Genomic DNA, 20,683 nt, shown 5'->3' with positions numbered 1-20,683 from the left:
GAAGGAATTATGCATGATTTTGTTCAAGCTCACGTGTTATGTAAATGATAACGTGCAACTTCCTGAATAACGATAAAGGAGCATAAGCAACAGCCACTCCGCTTAGCCGTCGCGTCACTGACTTAACCTTTCCGTGTATGCGTGTGCGCTTGCGCCAACACGGATAACTCTATATGTATTACCGGATGCGTGTGTGTATGTATAAATTCTTCAGTTGGAAATTAAAGAGCATTACAGGATAAAGAGGTTAAACCTTTCTTTTTCCAATTAACTAATTATCAGTTCGTCAAATAATCATCATTTATGTTGTAACCGTATTATCGAACAATAAACTTGTTTTCCTCTGATGCTTTTAATTAATTACTTTCCTGTCGCGAGTAACAGGGAAATCCAGTGGATTCTTAAAATAGTCTTATCGTTATTCAAAATTATCTTAACAATCGGAAATTGCACAAGAATCGATTAATTTCAAGATAAATTAAACATAACATTTTTCGAGATATTCTTTCCTGTATCATTACACAGTCACGTGCTTTGTTGTGCGCAGAAGAAACGAACGGAAGGGAAGTTTGTTTACAATGTGCCTAAATGCGATCAACAAGCATGGCGATGATAAGCCGCGTATAAATTATCAGCGAGAATAATTTCTTGAAGCGGTTAAATGATTCTTAAAAATCCTTACTCAAATTGACAGTTAAACACTGCGCGTCGGTATTTACACGGAGGCTTGAGTAATCCGCTTTCAGTGTTTACAATATGGTGTCTTCCATTCTAATGCTACTTCCGGAAAACGAAGGAAGCGAACAAAGACGGATGACGACAGCACGATTAACATCTAATTAGAAAATAACTGCGATGCTGCGATTTTCTTTACGGTTGTAAAAAAGTAAAAACTAAATATTCTTAATTGAACCTACGAAATTAGTAATTAGTGCGAAGAGTAAACTCTGTTCCTAATATAGCTGATAGCGATCGTGAGTATAATTCTAATAGGTGTTATTAATACAGGCTGTAATTTGCTGAACTATGCGAGACAGGTTGTCGACAGCGAGTCCAGAAAAATTCACACGACTCAAAGCCTTTAGCGTTTAAAATAATTTTCCTGATAAAATCACTATTTACGTCAAAGCGTCATAAAAAAAAAAAAAAAAAAATTTATAATTATACATGTAAAAGTTTAAAAGCATTGACCATTAAATAGAATTTAAATATGTTAAATTATGAAATTAAATTAAATGTAAAACGACAATGAAGTAGTCGGTTGTTTTTAATTAAAATTACTAGAAGCGTGTCTCGCAGTACGCGGAAGTTCACGCTAGAAGAAGATGTAGGAAATAAAGACAATAAAGTAGTTACCTCAATTGCGGCTTAGCCGATAAACCGTCCGACGCGGCGTAATATCAGTGTTGGAGATCGGCTAGCAAGTAGAAACGAATCTCGTCGTCGGTCATCGGGCAGAAATCCGCGCCCTAATACGTCGCGAGTCCAGGCTGGCATCCACAGGTATCCTCGAGACACCGACCGACCACGCGCACGTGTATCTTTTCTTCCGCCTCTTCTTATCTATTTCCCTATTATTTTCCTTCTTTTCTCCACCTCTTCTATACGCGGATTTATTTATACATCCACTCTAAATATCTCTTAATAATCATGTGTACTTTACGTTATTATCTTTTGCACACAACGTACATCCGCGATGAACGGTTAAAGGTTCAGATATCTTTATACGGATATCAGCATAACAGTATCCCCGTTATGAGAAAAGTCCAGAGGTATCGAAATATCCATGTGTGTATGTGTACGTACGCGTATATCACAGAGTCTATCTACGCGGCTAAGTGTATCACACAGTCGGCACCACTCGAATACACTCTCCTCTTCTGTCTCTCTCTCTCTCTCTCTCTCTCTCTCTCTCTCTCTCGGTTGAGTCTCTTATCGAGACGAGGTTATTAGAGGTTCGTAAAGGGGTAAAGCAGACGGATTCGAGGAGGACGCGGAACACGAAACGGATCTCCTTTCACCTCGGACACCATTCGATTTGTCTCGAGTTGGTGTTTGAAAGTCACACGATTCGTATATACGATAAAACAAAGCCACTCTCTCTCGGGGCTGGCGAACGACTGAGTCGCGAGTCGCGCTCTCCGCTGGAAGCTTGCCGCCACACCCCCCACTCTTCCCGACGGTCTCGTGGCAGCGCGCATGCGCGGATAACCACGCCGTATTACGCGTTCACAGAACGGAGACAAATGGACCACCGGATCGTACCCGTTCAACGGGTCGAACGAGGATGGATAGATGGCCGATTATACGGCGCGAACGGAAATAATCGAAGCGTTGTAATCGAGTGGGAAATACCATGGAACGATGGTGGGGGGCTTTACCGACTTCCTCGTAGCTTCCTCGTAATCGCGATTCTGACTGTCGACGCGGACCTGCTTCTTTGCTGAGTTCAAATGTCTCCTCGAGGTCGAAGCATTCCTTTTTTTTTTTTCTTTTCGATCGACAGAAACGTCTGTTATTGAACTTTTTTTTTATTTATCTGATCAGTTTCAAATAAGTAACTTGAAATTATTTGCGATTTTTGCGTTTCATCGATAGTAAAATTGGCGCGCCATTTGAAAAGCATTGCTCATCTATGAAAGCGTATAATAGTATGTATACTTCAAGATGATTCAAGAATTCTGTGTTTACATTTACATTTACGTTTCTTACATTGCACAAAAAGAAACGATGCTTCTTTGTGAAAGAAAAACTAACCTCTCACATACGAACAAGGGTAGTTGAATAAACTATTGCGTATGAAACGTTTAAATTACAAAGATTCAGTACGTTGGAAGTTTACAATTAGTCGGAAGAACAACACAGCACATATGAGTCATGAGGATGATAACAAAATGATAAGAAAGTAATTCAAGGAAAAGGATCCGGCTTAGTTGAACCGGAAAAAAAAGAAAAAAATTATATTTTTATAGACAAAGAGGAATGTGACGTTCCGGTAGAAACGTTAGATCATAAAACCAGACTGGAAGTAATCAAATCGAATAATTCTGATAAGCTGATAAGAGATAACGAATTGATACCGTGACAATCTCCAAAAAATCATTTCTCCTTCCTTTGTCTTTTGATTCTTATTTGTTCAATTAAATACTTCTTCGTTTTGTTTCGATACAAATGAATAATCTTTCACTTTGAGTGACGCAAACGAGTATATCTGCAGCCTGTTTTATTTCCTTAGAGAAATTTGCATAAAGACGTCTTTACGGTCATCTATCAGCCTTTCGATAAAAATACAGTGGATTAAAAAAGTACATATTTCCATACAGTCCTTTCTTGCAATTAAATTATTTAAATGATATTTATGGGACATTACATAGTACTAATCATTTATCAGTACTTTGATTATCAATATTCTTGATACATTAACAAAAGCAATAAATTGATTTACAAATTATTATTCAATATTAATAATACGTAACAAGAATGTTTTCACGTGTTGATTGGAAGTAGAAATCTTTTATCACCTAAGATATGAAAAAAAAAATTCCCATATCAAGTATCGTTAATTCTTCAGTATTTTCGGATGCAGACATTTTTAATAATCTATTGATGAAGTCATGTTTAACTCGTCATCGATATGAAGAAATTAAGGCGTAATTTTTTCTTTATAGAGTTTCTTGTGAAATTAAACTAATATTAATATTATTTCAAATTCTCTTTGCGTTCCTGAAGACGGATTCTGAGGAAACGTTTGAAAATATCTAATTGAAAAATTAGTCATTTCCATGACCCGTATTTCAACGGTAGCGAAGCATGGGAATGGATGTCGAAAAGCCGTGTCGGGATCCACACCGCTCCTTCTCTTTTCTTCATCTCCATTCTATGCTCTCGAGCAATTACGCCATTGCATCTCTCACCTCTGTCTAATTTCAACAGCAATCACCATAGTCGCGGTGAGAGAAACCGATGAAACGAAGAAAAATCAAAGTTCAAGAACACAGAAATCTTCCAAAGAAAAAAAAAGAGGGGGGGGGGGGGGGGGGGGGACGGTGCTGAGATAATTGAACAGGAGCAAAAGTGTTGAAACAGAGTGGAGAAAAATGGTGGAAAGTCGAAATAATTGGCATAAACGGTGGATGAAATACAGAGGTGAAAAATGAGACAGGGAAGAAAGAGACGGAAGAAGAAGGGAACGGACTTATTGAAGTGGAGGGGCACGACGTCATTTCAGTCGTCCTCCCGGATGTGCAGCATCATTACGTGGCATTCTTCGAGGCTGCAAGATCTCCCTTTCTTTCTTCGCTCGATGCGTTGACGTAACCGCGACAAAACAAATTCCATTTTCTAAAAAACGAACCATTCGAAATTCTGATCGCTCTGCTTTTGGTTACTCTGAACGGCACCCATGATAAAAGATGTTTTTTTTTTTTTTTTTTTTTCAAATTGCTAAATAATCCACCCTTGGTTGAAAATCATATACCACTGTCTATAATAGAGAAAATTAAAATCATCAGCGATTTTTTCCCTTTAAATATGACACGGGGTTAAAAGGCAACGCTGTTGGTCCACCTGGATTTTCCAGGGATTGTCAAGCACGAAAAAAGATTCCCGAGGAGGCGTAACATTAATCATGGTAGAGGTATGTGCCAGGGCTCGAGGTCGAAATCTTTTTTTTCTTTTTTTTTTTTGAAAGAACGATGATCCACAATGGACTCCTTGGATCTTCCTTGCTTACGCTTGCATCTGATCGATCGAAGAAAGGATCCGCCTGAAAAGTTATCGGCTCCTTTCTACCCTACTCAGGGACCTACGAAATCTTCAACTCGAATTCCATGGGATCTTGTTCTAAAAGAACCACCGACACAATATTTTTCCAGGGAAACTTTTCAATACACCTTCCCACCTTTCAATCTGTCTCTGAAACTTGTGTCAATATTATTTTCTTCTTCTTGTGAAATTCTACTTCCTATTTTTTAGCGATGATAGCTCGAAGACCATCGAAGGGGACGAAGATCCCGTAAAAATTCCAGAATTTCAGAAACAGGGGGGATTGTGAAATTTCTTGACACATAATGCACGATCAGCTGATTCGACTGATGTGATATTTCCTTCCTTTATCTCCCTTCGTCGAGGATAGATCGCTGGGAAAAGGGAAATAAAAGAGTGAGCATAAGAATTGGTGGTACTCATAAGTCAGCCAGGATATAACAGGTAAAACAGGTTTGTGGGCGTCCAGAAATGTGGGCTACCTGCATCGCTTTTCGATGGGATCCTTCTTCAAACTCCGCTGCCGATTCTTGCGGAAGAAAACCGAAGAAAGGGGAGAAACACGGCACCCTATGCACCTGTTTCGTTAACCAATCAAGATTATTGTCTGTCAGGTACCAAGCCTTGATTTTAGTCTTCGAGAGATTCTAACGAAGCGATTTTCTAAAAATTAGTCAAGTACAATCAACGACCATTCACTGATTTGCAATGGTATCCTGATTATTCGTCGATAATCAGTTCATTTTTCCTGGCAATTTTATTTCTGCAAAGAGGAGGTGGTATTTGAATTTATTTTAAATAGATTGTAAAGTGAAAAAGGTATCACGAATTGAATAATCATCATGGTAGCTTAGTATGTATGATGATGTTTCGAAAGCTTCTCTTTCTCTCTCATTCTCCCTCCCTCTCTTTTTTACTCTCTCCTTCTTCCTCGTAGTTTCCTCGCTGTCTCTTGGCCTTTCTTTCTGCGGTTTCCCGCGATTTCTAATTGGCCAACGCAATTTCCTTCCTCCGTCTCGCTGGAGGAATTCCTCGATTGCGTCAACATTACTAAACTTCTCTCTCCCTTTCTTTGTCCGATCGTGATTACGAAGAAATATATCTTCTATCGTCATTTTCTGTAATAGTCTATCGCTTTTTGATAGAAAAATTGAATAAAAAGATATGCTCTTTGCCTTTTTAGGAAGCATTACTTTCAAATATAAAATATATTCCTTTCTATGTACATGAAGATACCGGTAAGGTTATCTTAAATAATCTCTCAGATAATCGTATGTCTTTTATTTTAAATACTGAAGATATTTTACCAGTCTTTAAGTGCTATATAAAAATGAATAACATAGAACAAACATAGTTCGATGATTAATCAGAAATATTTGTCGGGAATTCTTTGACGATCATTTGAAGAATACTTATCACTGCACCAAATCCACGGAAGTTATACTCGTTATCAATTACATACGATCATCAACCATCGTGTACAAAGCGAGATAAGATAAATTGAAATAGTACGAGATAAAGGATCAATATCTGAATTGTTTTTCGTAATTAAATTTCCAATTTTCTAACTGGTTGATAATCGAAATTTAATTAATTTTGTTGTGTCATAAGTGGTACTTGACGGGTGTATGCTTTTATGTCATCAGATTGCATTAATATGCAAAACACGATGGCATATAGGGTTGAAATGAAAAAAGTCTTATCGATCTTTCTTTTTAATTTGAAAATGATGTTTTAACTGATGAGTTTGGCGGTCGAAGAAGCAGTATAGGATGAGGTGAGAGGCAAGGGGTGAGATAATTCTCGAATAGCCGCAATCGATCGAATCAGATTTGGTTGCGGACACGCGACTAGAATATCTCTGCCCCGTGATTCGAATGTCCTGCATAATTGAGTGCATTTCTCGGCCACGCGGATTCTGTTTTGCGTTGACACGGATTCCGTTTCTAGCCGATTATCGTGCGAACGACACGCACTTACGTTTCGGACAGAAAAAATATCCCCATAATCTCCCGATAACAGTATCCAATAATTAATCAAATTCATCAAGATCGAGTCTGATTAACCAAAGAAATTCATCATTCGGTTATCTATACATACTAAGGTGTATCGACCCGATAATTGTATACGGCTGTTCAATAAAATTTCGTCAATAAAAATCCGACCAGATGTGTCTAATCATTTGCGATGAAGATCGATTAAAAACATGACACTCTCTAATCCATTGAGGAGCAACGTTTCAAAAATGTCGCCATTTTTCCTAGGGAAGCTCACCATGCTCAGTCAGTACCGTACATTCCTCAATTGTAAAAAGTCTGGACGCAAAATGAAATTTTTCTGTTTCGAACCTGGTCTTGTCCCTATTTCTAGGTTGGATATTTTTCGAAAATTGATAAGAGGTTCGGTTGTAAGAGCATTGGGCGAACAGGTTGAGACAAAGGATCGCAATAGCGTATCACGTTTGTGGTGCAAGTGACGGAAGGGGAAAGCAAAGTAGAGACTAGAATCGAGTATTAATAGACACTGGTGGCTGGAAGCCGGAACTGAAGAGCACACCTCCTTCTAGTTGAGTCGGTCCGTTCGACTCGAGAGAGATGGATAAACAAAAAGAAAAAGGGACAGATCGTAAGAGTGAGAGAGAAGGAGAGATGTTGGCTTATTTATAAACGCAAGATAAAGCGTGGCAGTGCCGTGAGAGGAAGCCGTTCGAGCGTGGCTCCCACGCTTCTAGATACGCATTACGTATGCGCCTTAGCCTTTCGACTCCTACATCGCGCAACTATGTACCCAAATGGACAACCATGAACACCATCGTTATCCACAAACACTTCCTAATACACCATCCTTCTGTCCTACTGGATTTCAAACTAAACCAATTTTTTATTTCGACCTGCACTCGGATGGGTGGCCCCAGGGCGCTACCCCTCTTTCGCCAACGAATAGCGTAAAATTTGGTTGTAAATCAAAATCAACGCGTCGTTGTTGGACGCCTGTAACGGACTCGTGTTCCCAACGTTGGCAAAAAAACCTATGCATACACCGAGAAATACAACTTATAGATAATACGTAATACCGTACCGTTGCAACCGGTACTTTATAACTCAAGACTCGTTTCCAACGCGCGTTTCCCGCATTTCGCGTCGTAAGAGTAACGCGTACTATATTTTCACGATAAGCAACGGTCTGCATATCTGACACTTCTATTTTTGAAAATTTCACAGTGGTATTGCATTTCCGGTTACAAGAGGAAATCAGAAGGAAGGGTCGTGATAATTTTGAACACAGACGGGAGTAGATAAAATTAGGGATCGTTTCGGTGGACGAAGATGCAAGAATCTGTGAGATTCTTTATGGAGTGTTGCTGGCAATCGGCCGAAATGTTCGGAGGAGAAGAGAGGAAGAAAGTCGGGCATAGGATTTCCTCGGAATCAGAGGAAGAGGTCGAGCTGACGGATACCAGGGCGAAAATAGAGTCGACCTCGCATAGACGTGTCTCTAGACACAAGGATAGACGCTTGGAATTCGACTTCTTCCGTAACGCGTTCGATATAAATACCGCGAAATACCAAATGAACATTATTTCCCTGCTAAACGATGATATTTTCTGAATATACGGTAACACAGATATATAGAAACTGGACAAATTTCTAATAAAAAATAATGCGTTAAAAGTGGTATATGTACCTAGATATTCGAGGAAAGAAACATGGAAAAGGTTGGGAACCGAGGAGATGGAGGAAGAGGAGAACGAGCGGAACTGAGGTCCGCGGAGCTTCCTTTCCTTCGGACATGCCTGGCTGCTTCTTCGTCCTATCCCACAGATTACCAACAACTTTGCTCTCTTTCTCTCTTCCCTCTGCTATCTCTGTTATCTCCGTTGTCTCTGTTCTGAATGCGACGATACGGTAACCAGCACGATGCCGATCGCTATTACAACCGTCTCGGCCTCGAAAGTAGGAACTACGTTCGACGCACCTACTTCCTGGACGACTATCGCTAATACGCTACTCTTCGTCGAGTTCCTTTTACAAAAGCAAATTGCAACTGATCCTTCATAAAATCGATCTCGTTTTATTATTCGATGTACATTTTAAGAAAAAGTGTCATTTTTTAAACGGAGTCTTAATTTCCTTTAGAAAATGATATCGAAGACTTATCCGATCCACACTTTATTTAATTATGAAAAGCTTCGGTTCGAACAGTTCGAATCAGATTCACGATCAGCCGCGACCTCCTCTCCTCGAGTTCCTCTATTCTCAGTAATTAGATAACAGCAGGAAACCGCTGCGGGTTGCATAATATCGATGTTGCGCAATCGATACCTTCACCTTATGTGCGACTTACGTCGTCTCGCCAACAGTGAAAATCAGCCCGAGAGTGTGCGTGCGACGGAAGAAGGAAAGAGAAGGGGACAGGGTGACAGAAATGTATCCAGAAAAACGAGACCGTTCTTTCGAAAAATATGAAACGAGACCAGGAAACGTTAACCCGTCGGTATCGAAGACCGTAGATCTACGCTCTGGGAGACGGGACTTACCCCCTCGGGTTGCCAGATGTCTTTAAATATCTGAATTTCGAATTTAAAGTTGGTATGAATTTTGTTCGAATTATCGAGGAAGAGATAGTTGTCCGGAAAAGATTGGAAATCATAATGAAAAAGCAGAAGAAGAGTGGAAAAGAAGGTAGGGGAAGGAAAAGATTGAAAAAGGTAGCGAGCAGTAAGCAGGTAGGCAGCAGAGTGTTGCGGCATGCTCGAGCGAGCGTGATAGGTGATGTCATGGTGGGTAAACTGCTCCAGAATAAGCTAGAAACCTTCTCCACTAAAGAAATCTATCGCAATTGGGCCGAACGATATACTATCGTTCATATACATCGGCTACCGAGCACCCGGTTCGTATCAGATATCGAATATCGGTCATCGAGTAGCGATCATCGCTTTCCAAACGGTTACTAATTTCATTGCTTATCTAACACGTTATTACAAATCACTCGATTACACCCGTGAAGCAGAAATTCCAAAAACTTTAATTTTGATTTCAGAAAAAAAAAAGATCATATCACTAATTGTGAGAACAAATGTTTCAAATTGAAATTTTCAACATTTCGATGGAAAAAAAAAGTTGAAAATATGCTTGTATAAAGCAGGGCGGAAGAAATCATGAAGGAGTGACGTTTTGGGGAAACTCGAACACGAACCGAACAGATTACCGTGGCCGAAACGGTGGAGAAAGTCCGCTTCCGGCTGAAGGCGTCTTAAGGCGTATTCACACGCCGGCTGCGGTGTTGTTTACGCACCGCACACAATTATATAATCGTTTACGTTACGACAAGTAATACGGGAGTTATGACGAACCACCTTATGCCGCTAACCTAATTCCCTACCGTCTCTTACTCCTGTCGCTTTCCTACTTTTCTTTCGTCGGCTTTGTTGTCGCTGACTGGAAATCTGGTCGCTTCGGTTAATGAAGGATAAGGTATGTAATGGTTCCGTAAGCACGCACGAAAAATCATCAGACTTCCTGCGGCGACAAAATCATCAAACCCTGACTACTCAGTAGTCGGTAATTAGTTTCGCCAGGCTTTCGGTTCCCACGAGGAACGATTAAATACTTTAATAATTCTTCCATTTGACCGTCATCTTCCTTGAAAAAAAAAAAAAAAAATCTTCCAAGACACATTGCTAAAAATAACGCGACTCGTTTAGTTTTTGTTTCGCTAAAAAATTTTTAATAAAAACAGTTTCACCGAATTCCTATTATTTTCGCGACGAAGCATCGATGTTTGTTAATTGCAAAATGATAAATTTCTTTGTTCCCGGCAAAATGGCAAGTCGGTAGGCGAACCGGGCTCGCGTTAGAATAATAGCGTTATTAGAACTAGAAACCATGCGACTTCGAAGGTATTCGTGTTATTCGCCTTTCACCGGTACCGCGGCTTAACGCTCTTCAGGGCCGACCTCTTCGAGACCCTCCGCATTTCTTGTTCGATTATTTCTTTCGATTCTCAGCTTCCAACTTCGCAGCCTATCGGTTGTTATTATCGTCGAACCACCGTATCGATGGAAAAATTACCAGATATTTCTTACTTCTTCCTTCTACTTGGGTTACGGTGTATTCGAACAAAGATTATTCCAAAGTTTCTGGAATCAGGTATAGCATAGTGGCTCCATCGATCCGCGACGCCATTTTGATTCTGCCTTTAGATTTTAAGCAGGAGAAAATATTTAAATTTCAAATACCAATCGAGCCACAATAATTAGATAATTTTTCCAACTAATATCCGTGAACGTAGAATTTTTTAATTCAAGTCTTGGAAGATTTTGTTGGAAATAAATTTAACTGGAGAATTGGGTGGTTCTGGAAGCTCGATGGCGAGTAGAATGTCGAAGGATGGTGTGGCAAACGAGGAGAAGGCAGAGAAGCTCGGCAGGGGGTTAGGTTGGCTGGGAGGCATTTCATTTCCTCGGCGACTTCCGGCAAACGCGACGCTTCCGCCATATCGGGGCCGTCGCCGTCGCTGCCGTCGCTGCCGTCGCTGCCGCCACCAACGCCGACGTCGACGTCGCTTCGTCTTCCTGCTTCCGGTTCCGGTTCCAGCCTCTCCCACCCTCCTCCCTCTTCCTTTTTCCTCGACCCACCCACCTACCCTTCCCCTAGCCCCTCAACTCCTCGCCTCTACAACTGAACGCAGCCCTTCCGTTTTCTCTCCGACGTTCCCTTTTACGCTTCCGTTCGTTTCCAACCCCGTCCACTTCCGGCAACCTACCATTCTCCACCCTGCCAACCCCTTCCTACTTCCAGCAACTTCTGCAGAGATTACTTCTATTTCGGTTCCTAGAATTCTAGCTGCCTTCAGGCGTTGCCCTGGATGACCTTCTGTTAAATCGTTTTCACAGAAAGCTCGGAAAATTATTTTTCTTTGATAAGATACTGAAAATTATTCTAATCAATCGTAACGAGCGAAGCGTGTAATTAACTACCACCTTAAAGTGAAATTTTATTTAAACCTGTTCATTCCCAGAGGTTAAAAATATATTGTTTTCGGAATAGGAAATGGAGAAAAAGAAAAATCTCTAAGTGGAAGCAAACTGTGCCCTAACAGCTACAGTTTTGCGTAGTTTTCAAGAAACGATGTTTGTGGACCCTCCAGAAAGTCTCGTGTTCCCGGGTCAGACGAAAGGTTACCCTTCGTTCAACTGTGACACACATGCTTCTAACCAGACCGAGAAACAAATTATCTAAAACGTTTTCTGAAAACAGATCATTTTTAATTCTAGTCCAATCTCGTGAGACACCCTGTAGATGTTTAGAAGAGACAACCAGGAACACCCTATACAGGAGAAAAGTAAGAGATTTCTGAAGAAGAATTTGGTAACAGCAGGTGCAAAGCAAAGCTGACACAGAAGCCACTAAAGTGCATCAAGGGGTCCTTTCTCTACCTCAACTTTGATACTTTCGAATTCCTCTGGTTCGCTCGACCCTATTGATTTTCAACCAAATCAATTCCCTTACTAAATTATACTATATTATTGTACTGGTAACGTGGCAAAATAGAAATTTAGATATAAAGAATGTAAAAATCGTGTTGAAAATGTGGAGGGAAAGGCAACGATTAGAGAATAAGGACCTGCTAGCAAGAGAGTCGAACCTGTGCGTCGTGAAAAGGGAGGGTGTATAGGTCATCCGACACCCTGCCAGGTCTCTAGGGTGAGTTAAATAGTATCATTCCCATATGGAAGGGCCGTGCGCTGCGTCGTAAACCACGAACGACACCATCTGTAACCGTTTCGACTAAACTTCCCCCCTCGTTTTTCCATCGATCTGCTTCTCTTTCCACGAAGACCACCGATCAAGCGGTCGCTGTCAGCCAACGAAACCTCCGAAATCTCTGAAACCTTCGAAATCTCCGGGAGGTCTTCCCTAAGGATCGACTGCCGCGAGGATTGCGACACACGTGAGACCTCCCCGAGAATCAGACGCTAGGGAAACGATGCGCTCATGCATCATGCACCATGCACCATGCACTTTTTTCCTTTCTCTATTTCGATTATGTACTACTTTTATACAGGGTGTTTTGAACGTGTAAGCAAGCCAAAACATGTATCTCTGAAATCTAATGTAATAATAAAAGAGAAAAATAAATTGTATAAATGTAACACTGAACCTTTTTCAAACTATATCATTTAATTAAAAATGTTTTTAATCAATCTATAAGAAGATAAGAGAGAGAAAAAATTTATCGCGCGAAAATTTTGGCGAAAGAAAAGGGCGTAAGTCCATGGATGGTATGTGATAGGTGACACGTGGAACACAACGGGCAAAGGATGGTAAAAAAGCATTAGGGAGAAAAAGCAAAATGGATTGAGGGTGGCGCGAGGGGTTGAATTATAAAGATGAAAGCCGTTGTCAATAGGGAGGACCTTTATCCACCCTTCTCTTTATCCGCTCTTCCTTTTTCTTTCTACGACTCGTACCGTCTCTCTTTTTCTCTTGTACCTTCCTTTCGTCCGAACGTTCCCTTCATCAGCCACGATACTAATACACCGCACCTTTGAAAATCGTTACCGCTTTTACCACCAACGTTACCGAAGAAATAGCTCTTTAGAGTAAAAGAAAAATCTTCTGAAATAAATAACTTGTCAAGGAACAGGCTATAAGTATAATATTTATAATACTATTTTAGTCAACAATTTTTCAAGATATAAAATCGCAATGGGGGTGAGAAAGAGAATCGAAGAGCGTTTATATGATAAATGTGTAACGTTATGCGTTGAGGGAGGAAAGAAAACTGTTGAAAGTCGAAAATTGAACGGGAAAAATCAAGCCTAGCCGCAAGCCTAAGCCGGAATTGATTCGACCTTGCAAAAGGGAGCGTTGCACCCCCGTGCACGGTTCCCAGCTGTACCCGAATGACTAATACACCAAACGTTCGTCTGGGTGCGAGCAGATTTTCAAGGGTGGAAACGAGCTGAATCGAATCTCAGATCGAACCGTACACGCGTTTGCACCCTTCCCTATCCCGATTCGTTTCTACAGACAACTAGAAAATTTTCCACACCCTCCGTTCATCAATTCTCGCATCTTTTACTTTAAAACTGTTTCGCTGTACTCCTACTTTCCTATTGAAAATTTCATTTTAAAAAACAAACCTTAAATTAACTCCAAGTTAGTAAAAAATAAAAAAATAAAGGTTTTAGGTTCACTCTTGTTCACTTTTGCCTGGACAGAGAATCACCCTTCGAAATCGTGATATAACGCGTAGCAAATTACACGGTGATTTTCAAAGCCAGTTACCGATTCGTCTCGCGTTTTACTCGTCCGACTACTCTCGCTAGGGTGAGAAAAACTAACGGGAATCTTTGACGTAACAATTTTTTTCCCTTCAATTCTAATTGCCTAAAATTCTCAATCGAATTCTTCTTTTAATCGTAAAATCAATTAAAGCGACTCGACAGTGTCCGTGTGTACGATCGGATCGAGAGGCTCCCATATACTGAATAACCCCTCTCCTTCCCTCTCACCTCCTCTCTCCCATCCTCGTCAACTTCTCTTATTTGCATCTCTCTTTAATCTTTCTCTTCCTATCTCCTTATCTTCCTTTTCCACTCTTCTACACCCTATTTAACCCTATATCACTCCGTCATTGTCTCTTCCTCAGTTCCTTTATTAATCGGCTATTTGATCGCTTTCGCTCCCACCATCGACTTAACTCGTTCGAACCTAACTATTTCTATCTTTCTCTCCGCTTTACCTCCGCTCCTCGTCTCAATTTCATCTCCTTTACTCGTTGCCTTCGATTGACCCTTTATTCCACTCGCCACTATTGCCAAGCAACCGCCCTTTGTCCGGGCTTCTCACCACGTGCCTGTCCCATCTTTCTGCTTTATAATTTCTCAAAATCACGCTTTCGTTGCGAAAAGGAGTGGAAGAAAAAAAAGTTTAGAAAATCGATAGGAAAGAAGTCCTAGTCCCTGTGTAATTGGGTTGCCAGAGCGTTCCCAGAGGGAGGCGAGCGAGGGGGGGGGGGGGGGGAGGGGGGGGGAGGGGGGGAAAAGCGAAGCAACGAGCGTCCGCAGAGGGGGCTGGACGTTGTTTGTCGGAAACCGGGGCATCCTGCTAATGCCTTGGTTAGTACTCCAGTTTCCTTTGTGCCACCCTCGTGTGGCGCGGATCCACCCCTCCGACGCGGATACGCACCCCCCTGCAGAATGCAATTTAAGCCGGCATAGTACGCACTCTGCTTAACCGGGCACCACGTGACCGGTCCGATCAATGCTCACGAAAATATACTCGAAAAGGCCGAGATCGGGGCATAGTTTTATCAGCGATCGAATAGTCCTCTCGTGTGCTAGGAAACGACTCTACTTTCCATTCGATGAAACGGTAAGAAAGAGGAGTGTTTGGCGGCGTTAACGAGGGTACAACGGTGAGAAGCGGCTCCTTCTGGATGATCTCTATCCATAGGGCAGGGTGATCGTTGAAAGGAACTACGGTAAGAAGAAGTTCACGGTAGGTGTCTGGTCGCTTTGCCTACCGTACCGGGAGCCACTCTAAATGATGAGATTTTCGTGGATGGCCGAGGAATAGCGGCGAGAGAAGGAGGAGGCCATATTAAAGTATTGCTCAGATGTGTTTTTTTCTGTCACGGCTTTTGCTTTGCTTTTACGGTTGCTTGGAACAATGACGAATCCCCGACATCATTGTGCGCGGGCCCTTGCAGTTCGAGGAAAATGCAGAGAAAAGGAAGAAAGGCCGGAGAAAGAAGAGAGAGGAATAGGGAAAGGTACGCGTCGTGTGACAATCACTCGCCGCTGATTACACGGACCATTGTGCAAGGACAACGGAGTACGCGACGATAAAAGGGTTTCAACCCCCTCAACCCACCCTTTCTTCCTCTTTCTATCTTTCTGCCAAGAGAGCGAGATGATTCCCGATGTCGGAATGAAAAGAAGAGCGTGCGAGTGGAAAAGGTCCACTTCCACGGCAACTGAATTTTAATAGTCACACGTGATACCTTGACTATTTTTTCTTTTTTTTTTTTCTTCTTTTAATTATTCATCATCTAAGAGAGAAACAAGTTTGATCGCTACTCGAAGCAGTTACATGTATCTATCTTAAGCCGCAATCAAAAGTAGTTGACTTCTGTTCTATGGGGAGAAACCGGAAACGCCTAGAGGCTGCGAATCGAGCAGGTAGGACAGGTAAAACGGGTGGGGTTTCCGTTTCGAGATCGTTGATCAGGATTGATTCATCTTTCGTATTTTCTTTGCAGGAAGCTTCTTAATCACCGGACGAAGCAACTTTTCCCTGCTTACCTATGCGCATCTTCGCTTCTACCGTTTTATTAATCTTACAATTATCATACTAATTAGCGGTCCGACCGATAAGAACGGATAAATATAAACATACAGACGGTTTGTCTGAACGATTAACAAGTTTAGGCTAAGTCAGGTCAGCCGCTTTATCAGAATAGTTTCCAAAATGTATAAACCGGAAAACGGCGCGCAACCGCGAGTGTAGCTACGAGGTCGTGGAAGAGGAAGACGAAGAGGAGGAGGCAGAGAAGATCGGTGGTTAAGCCGCTTTTTGCTAAGTGGATGAGAAGCCAGGAGAACCGACCCGGTGAACCGAGGTCCCCGAGAACAGAACGGTACCCTGTGCCCTCTTCCTCCTCTTCCTTCTTATCCCTCCTCTCAAAGAAGTTCCTTCTTCTGGTCGTGCAGGCTACCGAGGACGATGAGTCCGGTACTGCCTCCAGGCTATTTTCCGTAAATTCCTACTTACGTGTTTTTGACGTACTATACGCTACCATAAATGCGTGCCACTTGCATCAGTTACGTCTGTATCTACCGTTTCTTTCGCGAATTGAAACCTAGCCAAGTTTCCATTACCGAGACTAACTTAACCCATCTTATTCGAATCGATTCGATCAACAATTCACTCGTATCAAACAAATATCGAATACAGTCAACCCGACACGTGTCTAACGATACCTCTACAATTGTTCCGGTGTTCTTCGCTTCTTGCCTCGAATGTATAATGAAAATTTTCCCGGTAAGGAAAGGAAGAGAAATATGTGGTCGGTCGTGGAGCCAGGTCGATCGAACGGTGTTTGAACACCTCCTCGGTTCCTCTATCGGGTGAAAGCAACGTGTTGTCGGTAATGACTTCGTCACAGTGCTGCCTCTGTGTCTATCGCCTATGGTCTAGTAATATCAGTAATACCAAGGAGAGTTACGGGACTACAGGCGTACCGAGAAAAACATTCCTAAAAATTTTCTTAATTAAACGACCCGTTATGAAAATAAATCGCAAGATCGGCGAGGATCGGCGAGAACGCGTGACGAGGCAAGGTAAGAGAAGAATAATACGATAAAACGTCTCTCGTCCCTCGGAATTTGAGTCGAAGAAAAAAGAAAAAGGGAGGTGGACCTTAACCGGAAGTGGCCGAGACTCGATCACCCTCGGATCGTTACAATGAAGCTCGTCAGACTCGTGGAACGAAGGAAAGCGAGGCGAAGGAAAGAAGGAAAACAGGTGGGGGGATTTCGAAGATGAAAGAAGAGAAAAGAAGAGGGAAGAGAGAAGGAACACCTACTGTCGCGGGAACGCCACGCGTGATCGAGTTACCTGGACGAACTGGCGTGGCGCAGGTGAGGTTGGTACACGGCCTGCGGGACAAAGAACCGCAAGAAATACCGATACTACCTTACTCTGGGACTCTGTAAGGTCGCTGTCACGACCCACAATCAAAATTGTTCACACATCGAACGTTCTCCGGCTCGACTAAGAACACCATTCGAGCAACTCGAGACCCGCTGGCTCGATGAAATTCTTCGACGCTTTAGAAAATCTTTTCTCGCCTGTAAAGAGAATGAAATTTCGGGAAATATCGAGCGAGGAAACGCGCTTTTAAAAGAGACCTAGACACGCGAGCCCTTCGGAGACATCGATACGTCGAAGCATAGATACCCCCCTAGCATTGCCTCATCCTTCCTGTGCGGTTTGCCCGTTACATTGCCTTACACCACGTACACTGCCCTCCACAAGTATCAGCGCACACTTCTAACTATGTACAATTTTCCTCGTTATACGATTTTCAACATTTTCATTACACGCATTTTGCCTTTTAAAAAAACATTTTTCTATACCATTTACAAGTTTATGGTCAATGCCAACGCCGTTGTGTATTTTGTGCAATTTTTCATTTACCTCCCATAAATATTATGCAGTTACCCTACTTATGAACAATGGTGTATGTATACGCTTCGTGTCTGCGACCAGTCCAACAGAATGATGAAGCTGATCGGTAGCAACATCTAGACGGTGGTCAGTTTTTTCCATACCTCCGCGATGATATCTTTTTGCTTACTCCTCGATCTCTTTCCGTTCTCCATTTGTTTCTCTTTCTCGTTACAAAATGTACTTTTCTCGCGAACCCAACTACAAAGGAACCCTTAATTTGGATACCGTCCGAATAAAAAAAAATAACAACGCCACCTCACAGACATACCACCTTTTGTATTGCACTTCCTGTTTTGCAAGGACAAAAACATGCAACGACGAGCTCCTCCTTTGTCTCGACCTCCAATGAGATCCTCGTTGTTTCTTTTTCCACGGGGCTTATAGTACGCCGAGTAAATTTCTGGTTGTCCAGCCTTTTTACCGCTGATCCTTCCTTGATTTACCATACACGCACCGCTTTACGGTGTCATGGAAGATTATATACTTGTTGGTAAAGTCACCTTCGTGCCAGAATCGGTGTCGACGCTGTCGTTCGACGGACACGCCGGGAAAAACGATAATGAAATGAAAGAAAGACAAAACAGATGATCTGTCTTCTTGAAACTGTTCTTAACAAGTTGTGTATTTAGGTATAGGTACTTATGGTTATCCGAGATTGTTTCTTAGAAACGATTCTTCATCTCTTTTTCAAGCATCAAATTAATCTGATAACGAAAGGCTTTGAAAATAGGTTGGGGATTAACTTTTTCAACGTCGAAGACGTCGAAGAACGCTCTTCGACTCAGTTTAACACCGAACCTCTAATTGAGATCATTTCAATTCGGTTTGCGTCAATCTACGCGAACGGGACAAGTTTTGTCCATCGTCGCGCGTTGCGGCACCGTTTCTTCCGCGTTGCTAACGTGGAAATGATCGGTGATTCGTAACCACAGATTCCGCGAAAATTTGCCTTTAAGGATGAATCATGTTTACGTGATCCAAGGCAAGCGTGATCGATTGACGGCTAAAGAAATCATTTCTTGCAGGACGAGTTTTATCACGACACGTTAAAATGACCCTACTGTAGCATTAATTCAGGCAATTTGCGACGTGGTCCTCGCTCGGTCACTCTCGTTACATTCTTTTCGTATCTTCCCATCGTGTCCCGGTCTCTCTTCGCTTATATACGTTACACGTAGTCTCGTCTCTTCCTTTCTATTCGTCTGCTTCCGTCAGCTCGTTTCCAGATCAAAAATTTAACGTCAATAAGATCAGTTACATCCAACAGTATATTAGACTCTTCGGTATCCCAGAAAAAATAAATAAATGTCTACATATTTTTTTATTTTTTTATTTATAAACTTGGATTAAATGAAATTAAAGTTCAACAAAACCGTAGAGAAGAGGTGGGAAAATTTGCAAAGAGATTATAAATTTCAATGTACCCTTTGAAACGATTGCGTTTTTCCACGTAAAGATACCGAGTCTGTTTGAAAAGACTCAAAGGGAGCCTGAAAGGAAACCTCTGGCTAATTGCAAGCGAACCAATGCCGAGAAACCGGCAATTAAACGCAATTAGGTATTAACCTACTTCGTAGGTTGGCCGTCTCGCGATTTTCATCCGGACACTTGTAGAAATGAAAAAAGAAGTTGGAAAAAAAAAAAAAAAAGATATTCTCGAAAGATATATATTCCAGTTTTTCCACTGGACAAAAAGAAGAAGTTATTCTGCGGAGGATCTCGGTGATTATCGAAAACGAGGTGGGCTCGATCGAGGAAGAGCCTCGCCCTTTTCCTTCGTGTGAAACGAGGAGGGCGTGTCCGTGATCAACTTCTTCCTTTTTTCCTACTTTCTTTTTCTACTTCGATACTCGAATGCATATTGATTGGTGGATACACGAGTGAAATTATGATTAAGATAGTTTTTTCGAAAAGTACGATCGAAAAGGCGAGGAAAAAATGGTAGAAGAATGGAGCTTAAGAAGCAGAATCCCTGATGTTTCGTGTTCCCACGTGTATCCTTTGGTTCACCCCAAAGATCGAATTCCATCTCTCTTCTCGGAATCTGGTCTGAAAAGATTCTTATAGACGGACGGTGGGTTATAAAAATTCAAGATGATCAATGGAACCTTTTGTCTTGTAAAATTCACCACTTCCGGATGGGTGTCGTATAATTAGCGCGTCCTTCGTTTCTCGTAAAGAGAGAAATTGTAAATGTTTAAGGGGGTAGATCTACAGCTCGGAACGATGCTGACTACAGCACTGAAATCGATAATTAGTTAATGGGCAGGTTTGCTCTGCTCGTTTGGCCAGTTGCTCGCGGACCGAGGTATTCGATCCAGCCGATGACAACTTCCGGCCGTGGTAATGAGCGGTCGACACGCGATGCTGGAGTTCCGTGAGGATTAGTCGCCGTCGAATCACCGGACACGTCTTTTCATCTCGAAAAGCCTACACCCTCTTCCTCTTTCGGTACGTTTAATCAAATTTATTTAGTTTATCGGAAATACGGTTTCTATGTACCCTATAGCTATTCCGTCTGGTGCTCCTGGTTCTTTTAAGAATCTTGTCGCTACACATCACCGAAAGCGGTTAGTCGACAACAGCATCGAGCGCCGCTAAGAGAAAACGGTCAAGAAAGAAGAAGAAGAAGAAGAAGAAGAAGAAGAAGAAAACGATGGAGGAAGAGGAGGACG

At 41.9% G+C, this 20,683-nt stretch overlaps 1 protein-coding gene across 2 annotated transcripts in view; it reads right to left on the bottom strand.

Moving 5' to 3' along the window:
- aop (ETS variant transcription factor anterior open) overlaps positions 1-20,683 on the bottom strand; it is a 35,787-nt gene that overhangs the window by 8,565 nt on the left and 6,539 nt on the right. The window contains exon 1 of one of the 2 annotated variants that reach the window (XM_076689328.1): positions 1,357-2,493. The exons of the other annotated variant lie outside the window; for it this stretch is intronic. The gene's annotated coding sequence lies outside the window, so the exon portion shown is untranslated. Of the gene's footprint in view, positions 1-1,356; positions 2,494-20,683 lie in introns of those variants that run through there. 2 annotated transcript variants of the gene reach the window in all.

This window comes from Osmia lignaria, chromosome 7, assembly GCF_051020975.1.
Source record: "Osmia lignaria lignaria isolate PbOS001 chromosome 7, iyOsmLign1, whole genome shotgun sequence".
NCBI lineage: Eukaryota > Metazoa > Arthropoda > Insecta > Hymenoptera > Megachilidae > Osmia > Osmia lignaria.
This window is presented reverse-complemented; position numbering and strand designations above follow the sequence as displayed.